Source organism: Dendrobates tinctorius, unplaced genomic scaffold (genome assembly GCF_039654945.1).
Source record: "Dendrobates tinctorius isolate UK_male_01 unplaced genomic scaffold, ASM3965494v1 ptg000456l, whole genome shotgun sequence".
NCBI lineage: Eukaryota > Metazoa > Chordata > Amphibia > Anura > Dendrobatidae > Dendrobates > Dendrobates tinctorius.
Genome location: NW_027362118.1, coordinates 952,016 through 962,581, shown reverse-complemented (window position 1 = coordinate 962,581; position 10,566 = coordinate 952,016).

Genomic DNA, 10,566 nt, shown 5'->3' with positions numbered 1-10,566 from the left:
CTCCAACGCCACTTCGGATGTGTGCACCACGAACACCTCTTCCATGTTGCACCCTACGGCTCGTGTGAGAACCATCACCGCTGCTGTGTGCTGGGAATGCCTTAAACAAACGGTTTACCAGAGTTGCTTGTTTGTTAGCCAATATTAGCTCTAGGTTCTCCTGTGGCATGATGTTTTGGAATTTGCCTTTATAGCGTGGATCCAGGATGCTGGACAACCAGTAGTCATCATCGTTCATCATTTTGGCAATGCGGGGGTCCCTTTTTAGGATCTGTAAGGCATAATCTGACATGTGGGCCAATGTTCCCGGTGTCAATGATGCACTGTGAGTGCTGGGTGGAGGAGCACTTTCTGGCAAATCCACTTCCCTCCAGTCATGCATAAACCCTGTACCTGACCTTGCCACGCCAAGATTTTCTCTTGCCCCCTGAGAAGCATCCTCCTCCCCTAAATAATCATCCCCATCATCCTCATCCTCCTTCTCTTCCTCTTCTTCCTCCACCTCGTCCAGGAGAGTTCCCTGAGCAGACAATGGCTGACTGTCATCAAGGCTTCCCTCCTCTTCCTCCTCGGCTGCAGACGCCTGCTCCTTAATGTGCGTCAAAGTTTGCATGAGCAGACGCATAAGTGGGATGCTCATGCTTATGATGGCGTCGTCTGCGCTTACCAGCTGTGTGCATTTATCAAAACACTGAAGGACTTTACAGAGGTCTTTCAGCTTCGACCACTGCACACCAGACAACTCCATGTCTGCCCTCAAACTGCCTGCCCGTGTATCCTCCCACAAATGCATTACAGCCTCCCTCTGTTCGCACAGCCTCTCAACCATGTGCAGGGTGGAGTTCCACCTTGTTGCAATGTCGATAATTAAGCGGTGCTTGGGAAGGTGGAGCAATCGCTGCAGCTTCTGCATACAACTGGAGTGTATGGGCTACCGGCGGATGTGCGAGCACAGTCTTCGCACCTTATGGAGCAGGGCTGTTAACTCCGGAAAATTATTGAGGAAGCACAGCACCACCAGGTTCAAGGTGTGAGCCAGGCAAGGTATGTGTCTGAGTTTTGAAAGGGCTATGGCTGCCACAAAATTCCGGACGTATCGCTAACTACCTTGCCTGCCTCAAGATGTAGACTGCCCAGCCATGACTAAGTTTGTCGCTGCAAGTAGTCGGCCAGTACCTCCGAGGTGTGTCTGTTGTCGCCCAAACACATCATCTTCAACACAGCCTGCTGACGCTTACCACTAGCTGTTCGATAGTGGGACACCTCGGGTGCAACACTGGCAGCTGCGGATGGAGTGATCGTGTGACTGCGCTCTGTGGATGACCTTTCGCTTCTGGAGGAGGAGGAGGAGGGTCGAACGCCTACAGCCAACTGTTTCCTATACCGTGGGCTAGGCAGCACTGTCCCACCGCCGCTGTCCCCTGTGGACCCTGCATCCACCACATTAACCCAGTGCGCAGTGATGGACACGTAATGGCCCTGGCCATGCCTACTGGACCATGCATTTGTTGTGAGGTGCACCTTTCCACTCACTGATTGCTTTAGTGCATGGACAATGCGGTCTTTCACATGCAGGTGGAGGGCTGGGATGGCTTTTCAAGAAAAGAAATGTTGACTGGGTAGGTCATAGCGTGGTACTGCGCAGGCCATGAGCTTGCGGAAAGCTTTACTTTCAACCAACTGGTAGGGCATCATCTCTAACGAGATTAGTTTGACAATGTGGGCGTTCAAACACAGTGTACGCGGATGAGAGGATGAGTACTTTCTTGTCCTACTCAGAGTCTCTGGTAGGGTGAGCTGGACTTGAGAGCTGCATATGGTGGAACTAGTGGTGGACATGGCGGACAGAGAGGGTTGGTGATGGTGATGGTGTTGGTGGTCTTGCTGATGGCCTAGATTCAGTCTTTCATAGCAATAACATTGTGATTCCCTGACTGCTTTGGCCTTGCGACGATACCTCAACATTGCTGCTGGTGGTGTGCTAACCGGTGGGCTTACAGTGGGGGAAGCGATGTAGCGTTGCTAACTACCTTCATTTGGAGCAGGTGCACATGTGGTACGTGAGGTTTGGTATTTTGTCCACGCTTGCAAGTGCATGGTGGTTAAGTGTCTAAGCATGCAACTGGTATTCAAATTTCTCAGATTTTTCCCTCGGTAAAGGTCTTTGCACACTTCTTACAGATAACCTTTGCCTGATCAATAGGATTTTGTTCAAAAAAGTGCCATACTGCACTCTTCCTACTGTGGAAGACATTGTGAAGCCTTGCACGCTGTGCTATTTTGACCGTCTGGCCAAGCTGTCCTGCAACTCTTTTGGTTTTTGTAACCCGTTTGTGGACTGCTACGGGCCTGCCAGATAACAGCTGTTGCGAAGTTGATGCCTGCTGCGGATCCTCCTCCTCCTCTTCTGAGCTATTGGCAGCGGCACCCTCTTCCCCCTATGGATGCCAATCTGGGTCAACAACTGGGTCATCCATCACCTCCTCTTCAATTTCATGTGCACCTTCCTCTGTGTAACCGTGTAAGGTGGTATAGTATGCGGGAAGGGGCACCTGAGTCTCATCAGGGTCAGATTCTGGCTCAGTACACTGCGAGGACAATGTAGTGCTCTGAGTGAATGTACCAGCAGAAAAATCTAGCAGTAGCTGTGCATCAGTACACTCCATGTCAGATTCATCTTGGACTGGGGAATTCACGATTTGACTTGATAACCCAGGCATGGTATGTGAAAAGCGCTCCATGGAGAAATCTGTAGTGTGGCCTGCCGCATCCTTCACTTTTGGTAGGGGTGAAGGACACAAGGAAAGGTGTTGTTCCTGACCAGAAGCCTCCACTGATGACTCAGTGCTTTTATTTTTTGAAACTTCAGAAGAGGAGGCGATAGAGCTGGAGGCTGTGTCAGCAATGTAAGCCAAAACTTGTTCCTGAAGCTCCGGCTTTAAAAGCGGTTTACCTACTCCCAGAAAAGGGAGCCTACGAGGCCTTGTGGAGCCAGACGATGACGCAGGCTCAAGACCTCCTGCCTTAGGTGCTATTGTGCTTTTGCCACTACCTGCAGATGCAGAACCACCATCACCACCAGCTGGCAACCCCCGCCCACGTTCACGGCCTCTTCCACCATAATTCCTCATTTTTGGGAAAATGTACCCAAAATACCACCAGCTATATGGTACTGTAAAACAAGGTACAAGGTGTATATAGTATTGGGGAGAATTTGAATCTCCCTAGAGATTTTAGGAGGCTGAACTATTATCTCAGGCCCACTATAGATTACACCTCAATTTAACAGGCTGAAATTGGATGGTGTATGACAAAGTACAAGGTGTATATAGTATTGGGGAGAATTTGAATCTCCCTACAGATTTTAGGAGGCTGAACTATTATCTCAGGCCCACTATAGATTACACCTCAATTTAACAGGCTGAAATTGGATGGTGTATGACAAAGTACAAGGTGTATTTAGTATTGGGGAGAATTTGAATCTCCCTACAGATTTTAGGAGGCTGAACTATTATCTCAGGCCCACTATAGATTACACCTCAATTTAGCAGGCTGAAATTGGCTGGTGTATGACAAAGTACAAGGTGTATATAGTATTGGGGAGAATCTCCCTAGAGATGTTAGGAGGCTGACAATGATGCTTTCAGTCCAAGTATGGCGGCAGGCAGCCTAATAAGCAGGACTGCTGCACACAAAACTGTGGAAAAATGAACGCTTGGTAACTGTGCAGAAAAGAGGACGAAAAGTATTTTTGCTTTTAAAAAAACAGTTTGCACAGCAGTGTGCAAACAGCAATGCAGCTATCAGGGAGCCTTATAAGGCAGCCTAATAACCAACAGAGCTGATGCACAAAAATAGAGCCTCCCCTGTCACTGCACACAGTGTTGTGTTGTAAGTGGAAATCGCTACCAGCAGAAGCTGTTTTTGGGTTCTTCTTCCCTGCCTAATGCTCTCCCTTATTCAGAACGAGCAGCAGCACCTCTCCCTATGCTAAGATCGGCAGAAGTAAGATGGCGGTCGGCGTGTACGCCCTTTTATAGCCCCTGTGACGCCACAAAAAGCCAGCCAATCACTTGCATGCCCTTCTCAAAGATGGTGGTGACCGCTGCCCATGTCATCGCGTTGCCCACAGTGTGCATCCTCCATCATTGGGTGAAAAAGGGCGCTGGAAGCATCATTTGAAACGCGACTTTGGCGCTCTAGTCGCCGACCTCACGCTATGGTCGGGTTTCGTTTCATGAAAACCAACTTTAGCGAAAGTCAGCGACTTATGAACTTGACCGACCCGTTTCGCTCAACTCTACCTATCGCATTATATTATGGGGGAGCATTATGGGGGTGCATAATACCCCTATGGGTTATATTATACCCCTATGGGGGTGCATTATACTGCTATATATGACTATGGGATGCATTATACAATTAGGGATGACTATGGGCCAATATGCAGAGACATGAGGCAGAATGCGTGGACACGTGGGGTCCAGAATGTGGGATATTATTACTATAGGGGCTAATTAAAGGGTATTATTTTTGAGGTTACTGTTTTCAGTGTGGGGGAGGAGAGGTCCTGTCACTATGCATGGCGACATGGTCGCTTTTTTCATCTGGCGTAGTATAGAAGTTGGGCAAAAATCAGGGAATGTACTATAGATTACTGTGTTATTTTATGCAGAGACCTGTCTGGAAGAAGTGATCGTGGTCTGAACTGGATGAAGAAGAGAAGCGAAGATGAAGGACTTTAACTAGAGATGTCACCGGTGAGTCAGTGTGTTACCTGTACACTGACACTATATACTGTATACTATATACATAGCTCCTGTGCATAATGTCACTATTGATCATAGTATTACCTGTACACTGACACTATATACAGAGCTCCTGTGTATAATGTCACAGGTGATCACTGTATTACCTGTACACGGATACTGTATACTAAGTACAGATCCCCTGTGTATAATGGCATTAATACTGTGTTTTTATTTTATTAATGATCAGTATTGTAATATTCAATCACTATGTGGTGGTAATATGTGATCTGGTCATGATATGGTGGTATTTGTTCCTTGTATGTGCTATTATTCGGTCACTGTGGTGGTAATATGTTGTCTAGTTATGTTGTGGTGGTATTTATTCCCTGTATGTGGTAATATTTGGTCACTATGTGGTGGTAATATGTGATCTGGTCATGGTGCGGTGGTATTTTTCCCTTGTATGTGATGTTAATGGTCATTTTAAAAAAATGATAAATAAATAAAAATATACCTAAAATTGTATTGGATATTTTAACAATTGTTTAATAAGTTACAGTAGAGTAGAGCCTGGCCAGAAGAGAATACTTTGTCGTGGAGGGGGATTAAAAAATCTTTTGGCCAAAACAAAAGCTGCTGGCTATGTATGTGATCTGGTGATGTATAATTGGTGAGGATATGGTGCAGAAGTGGAGTTTTTCCAAGAGAGGTTGGTGGGACCGTGGAAGGTCCGAGAGGTGGAGCCTGGGCAGAGTTTCAAGGGGGCTCCAAAAACTTTGCCAATATGGGGCCCTGAAATTCCTAATGGCAAACCTGCAGTGGTGTCTCCCACCCAGGATCAGACAGCTGAACCTACAGCCAGAGCCATTTGTCAGGACTTCATTCGCATATATGGATGCCCAAAGTGAATTCCCTATGACCCAGGGTCCTGCTTCCAGGGGCAAGTAACGAACAAACTGTACTGCATCCATGGAATCAACAAATCCCGAACCACACCATATCATCCACAGGGGAATGGGGCTTGTGAGCACGTCAACCGAACCCTGTTGCAAATGTTGCGGACCCTGGAAGAGGACAAGAAGATGAAGTGGCTCGAATTTGCCTCTGAGTTGTTGTGGGTTTGCAATAATTGTTTCCATGCGACTGCTAGTTACACCTCTTACATGCTACTGTTTGGCGGAGAGACCACTGAACTGGAGCTGGAGGCAGAGGATTCCTGTTCGGGCAGTAGTCCTAGTGCCAGGATCCGAGAACACAGTCACAGATTTCAGACGGTAAGGAAGCTGGTTGAGCAGAAGCTTCAGGAAGTGGAACATTCAAGTCGATCCTCGATGTCAGATGGACCACTTCAGCTAGGGGACCATGTGTTGATGCCGGTCAAACGACCCGGAAACAAGCTGCATCATCATTGGGAGGCGGTACTCTACCGAGTGGTGAGGAAGAATCACCTGAAAAACCCAGTCTATGAGGTTAGACCTCAGGTGTTGCACAGGAATATGCTGTGACCCTGCTCTTCTGAAGCAGAAGACCATACCAGGCAGGGGCCCCAACTGAAGTGGCTGAGGTCCACAATGGGCAGTCTTAGAGGAAGAAGAATAATGGTTAACAGGGTCAAAACAAACACAGAGTCGACTTACCACACCCAGTGCTTGAGTCTCCAAGTACCCCAAATGCGCCTCTGCAGGAAGAGCTCCTCAGGACTGAGCGAGCCAATGCCGGGATTACCCCTAACCAGTATGCTCAGGATGAATTTGTTTGATCCGAGAAGACCCAGGAATGCACGCAATTGTTGGCTGACATCGGCCTACCTGTGGGGAAACCTCAAACTCAAAAGAATTCACTCACCCAAGGACTGGCGAGCAAAAATGGGGAAGAAAGTAACAAAGTGATGAGACCACTGGAAAATTAGTGCAATATGTGCCATTAATGAGGAAAGACTGCTACCTGCTGGCCAGCCAAAATCAAGCGGAACCAAAGGGCGCTAGAAGATTTGCAGGATTAAGGACCTTGCTGGGCCGGATTGGCCATCTTGCAATTCTGGCAAATGGCAGAAGGGTCTGTCTGGTTGTGGGCTGCCTTATCTGCTATGTTGCTAACAGAATCGGCTTCCTCAAGATGCGCATACTTTTAACAGTTGTGACGGAGCACAAAGTCACTGGCTTCGTCACTTACCCCAGCCAGCTGTGGGCGTCCCTTCTATCTTTGGCCTGCTGGAGTCCGGCACTAAGCAAGGAACATTGGCGGTGCCAAGATGTCACTGCATCGTGCCATCAGAATCCACTGCGAGAATGGATAGAAGAAGAGACAGACACTGCGGAGGATGAGGATTCTCGATTAGGTGAGTATAGGTATTCTTTTTTCTTTTTTGGGAGCTCTGTGGTACAATCGCACTATATAGTGTGCTGACAGTTGGACCATCATAGTATATAAGGGGGCTGTATGATTCATCCATGAGGTCGAGACTGGGGACAAGGTCTATGTGAATGCCGGGTCCATTAGTTTTGACGGTCCTTTTCAGGAATGGGACCGAGTGACATTTATTAAAGAACAAGGGCCCCGTGGACAGTATGCTGTGGTGGTGAAAATGGTCTCCAGCATCAAAGAGAGACAGGCACAGGAAGCGCAGTATTGCATGCAGCCGTCTGCAATGATCGTAGTCCCTACAGAAAGTCAGAGGCGCCCTTAAAGGAAGCGGTGGCCACAATCAAGTCACGGGAGCAGGAAGCTCCAGGTACCATGAATCAGCCGCTGACAAAGGAAAGGAGCAGGAGAAAGAGTGGAGAGTCCTCCTCCAGCGGGTCTTCGGGCAACACGTTTATAATAATTCAGGACCAGAATGCGGCCCATTATTCCAGTCGCAAGGAGAGCAAGGAGTGAAGGCAGCCCCTAAAATGGACTGGATGTGCTAGTTGCATGGATTGAAGTGCAGGAGAGACTGTTCCGTATATGTGAAAGGGTAGTGAGCACTGGACGGGACCAGGACTGGGTGTCAGTGGTGGCCAGTGTGGTCACAGTTGAAGGACTGTTGTTTGTTTTTCTTCTACACTTTTTCCAAGTTTATTTGTGCACGTTTCCTCACCCCCTGCTGGATTATGGGACTAAAACCTGAAGGGGTTAATCACCCTTGGAAACAGTAATGGACTGTGTGTGGCTGCTTTATGTACTGGACTGTTTTAACCCTGAACTTTTCCTGTTTTAACCCTGTACTGTCCTCTGATAAAAGCAGCCCACTTGTTTTGTTAAGGGTCCGTACTCTGCTAAAGGAGGAAGGGTGGAAAATCTGAACAGGAGGACCCGAGGAGCAAGTCCGGTCAGGACTATATGTACTGTTGTTTGTTAAAGGGAACCTGTCACCCCCCCAGGGCGTTTTTCACTTAAAGAGCCACCTTCAGCAGCACTAAGGCTGCATTCTGTGAAGGTGGCTCTTCTTTCTCTGATCCCCAGTAATGCCAAAATATTGACTTTTATAATTAGCTCCTCATACCTGTAATGTGTCCCACAGGTATGATGTGTCCCCCTCTATCAGCCGCCTACCATCCGTCAACCATGCCTGTGCGGCGCCGAGGCGCCGCCCACCATCTGTTCATCATGATGCCCCGTGTGTCGCTGCCTCCTCTTGATTTGAATCCCGGCGCCTGTGCTGTGACAAGTGCAGTGCGCGCTGCCCGAGAACTACATCAGACTATTGCGTCTGCGCGTTGTGGAGGCCCCAGCCCCGCAGTGTGAATATGTCATAACACATTGCAGGGCGGGATCTGGGGCCTCCACAACGTGTAGGCGCAATAGCCTGATATCGGTTCTAGGGCAGCGCGCACTACGCATGCCCGAGAATGCTTGTCACAGCACAGGCGCCGGGATTCAAATCAAGAGGAGGTAGCGACGCATGGGGCATCATGATGGACAGATGGTGGGTGGCGCCGAGGCGCCGCTCATGCATGATTGACGGATGGTAGGCGGCTGATATGGGGGACACATCATACCTATGGGACACATTACAGGTAAGAGGAGCTAATTATAAAAGTCAATATTTTGGCATTACTGGGGATCAGAAAAAGAAGAGCCACCTTCACAGAATGCAGCCTTAGTGCTGCTGAAGGTGGCTCTTTAACTGAAAAATGCCCCTGGGGTGACAGGTTCCCTTTAAGATGGGTCCCAGGAGCCAGGAGACTGAGGTCAGTCGGACCCACACTAAAGGAACTTGAATTCTTTTGTTGGGGGGCTCTAACCAAGTGGAGCCAGGGTCACGGTTGACCCTCAGCAGCATTGGACATAGGCTGTACTAACTGTATATGTTTTAAACAAAATTCTAACAGTTTTAAGCCTACAGGTGCCGCCATGTTCAGGGATGACCATATTTTAGGAGGGAGGAGTGTAAGGAGGTGGCGGGGACCCTCACATTCCTCCTCTTCCCTGGACGCTGTTCTCATGGTTACGTATGGCACCTCATTGTTCACTAACGTTATTATACTTGTTATGTACTGTAATGTGATATATCTGTCATGTACGATGTATAGGCTTAGGGCCAGGATAGGATCTTAGATAGTATAGGACCGTAGGGGGATTAGAATAGATGGGGTCATCATAGAGAAAAGGAATAGAATAAAATAGATTAGGAGTGTTAGTTAGGTACAGTTAGCATAGAGGTTTGTCAGTAGGGAGGAGTCAGAGTTGAGCAGGGCAGAGCATAGGGATATAGTCAGGACACTTCCTGGATAGGCAGCAGAGCCCGGGCAGCCTTGCCTAGGGCAAGGTGCAAGGAGCAGTGAAAGAGACAGTCTGCCGGCTGTGGGGATAGAGCTGCTACAGCAGGAAGGGGTCCCAGGCTGAGGATCGTGCAGGTGGGCACCAGCTTAAGGACTGTCTCAAGAAGGATCCGGGGTCTACGACCGAGGCAGGAGTAGTTGAGATGTCTTTCCTGGAACCTTTCCGTATTGGAACCGGACAAGGGAATGGCAGGGAGTTGGTGACACTGAAGGCATTGGATAACACCCGAGCATGCTTGGATCAGACGTTATCCGAGCATGTTTGCTCAACACTAAAAACCATATACAGTGATTGACTTACAAGTTTAATTCGTTCTGTGGCCGAGCTCTTAACTCAATTTGCTTGTATATCAAATTAAATGTCCCCATTAAAATGAAATGAAATGCAATTAATCCGTTCCAGCCCCCCAAAAACCACACCAATTATTTTATTAGGAGTTTTTAAAAAAGATTCATTAACAGCAAAATTAGCAGAAGAATGAACCAAAAAATAACCATTATCCTATGAACAGCCCCATGTCAAATACATGCAGCATGCAGTGCTAAAAATAGAGTCCACCCCAGGAAAATGGCAACGTTGGTAATACCAAAAACCTGTGTGCAGCAAAAGATGGTAAGGTCCTGAATCACAAGAACAGGTAAAAAGAACTGACAGGGCAACTCACATTTTTAGGACCATAGTCGAACAATGAAGCAATGACAGAGGTGCTTGCACGGCAGGGTAACCACGAGGTGAGTGGTGTAAGCTCGCTCGCTTGTAACTCAGATCTCGGCTCACATCATAAAGCTGACAGAGCGACGGCTCGCATCTCGCAAAATTCATAAGTAGATGCACTCGTTAGTCAAGGTATTACTATAATGTACTGCTTTTTATAAATTTTATAGAAAACAGCAACTGCTTCAGGTATTTAGCCTTAACCCAGAGGCATGTCTAGGGGAGGGCAGGAGGGGTATCTACCCTGGTTCAGCTGGCAAGGGAACACTGTTGAGCCGCCTCATCCGGCGGTCCGAGGAGATTTCCTGGAGGTTGCATTATGGGCCAGGCAGACTAG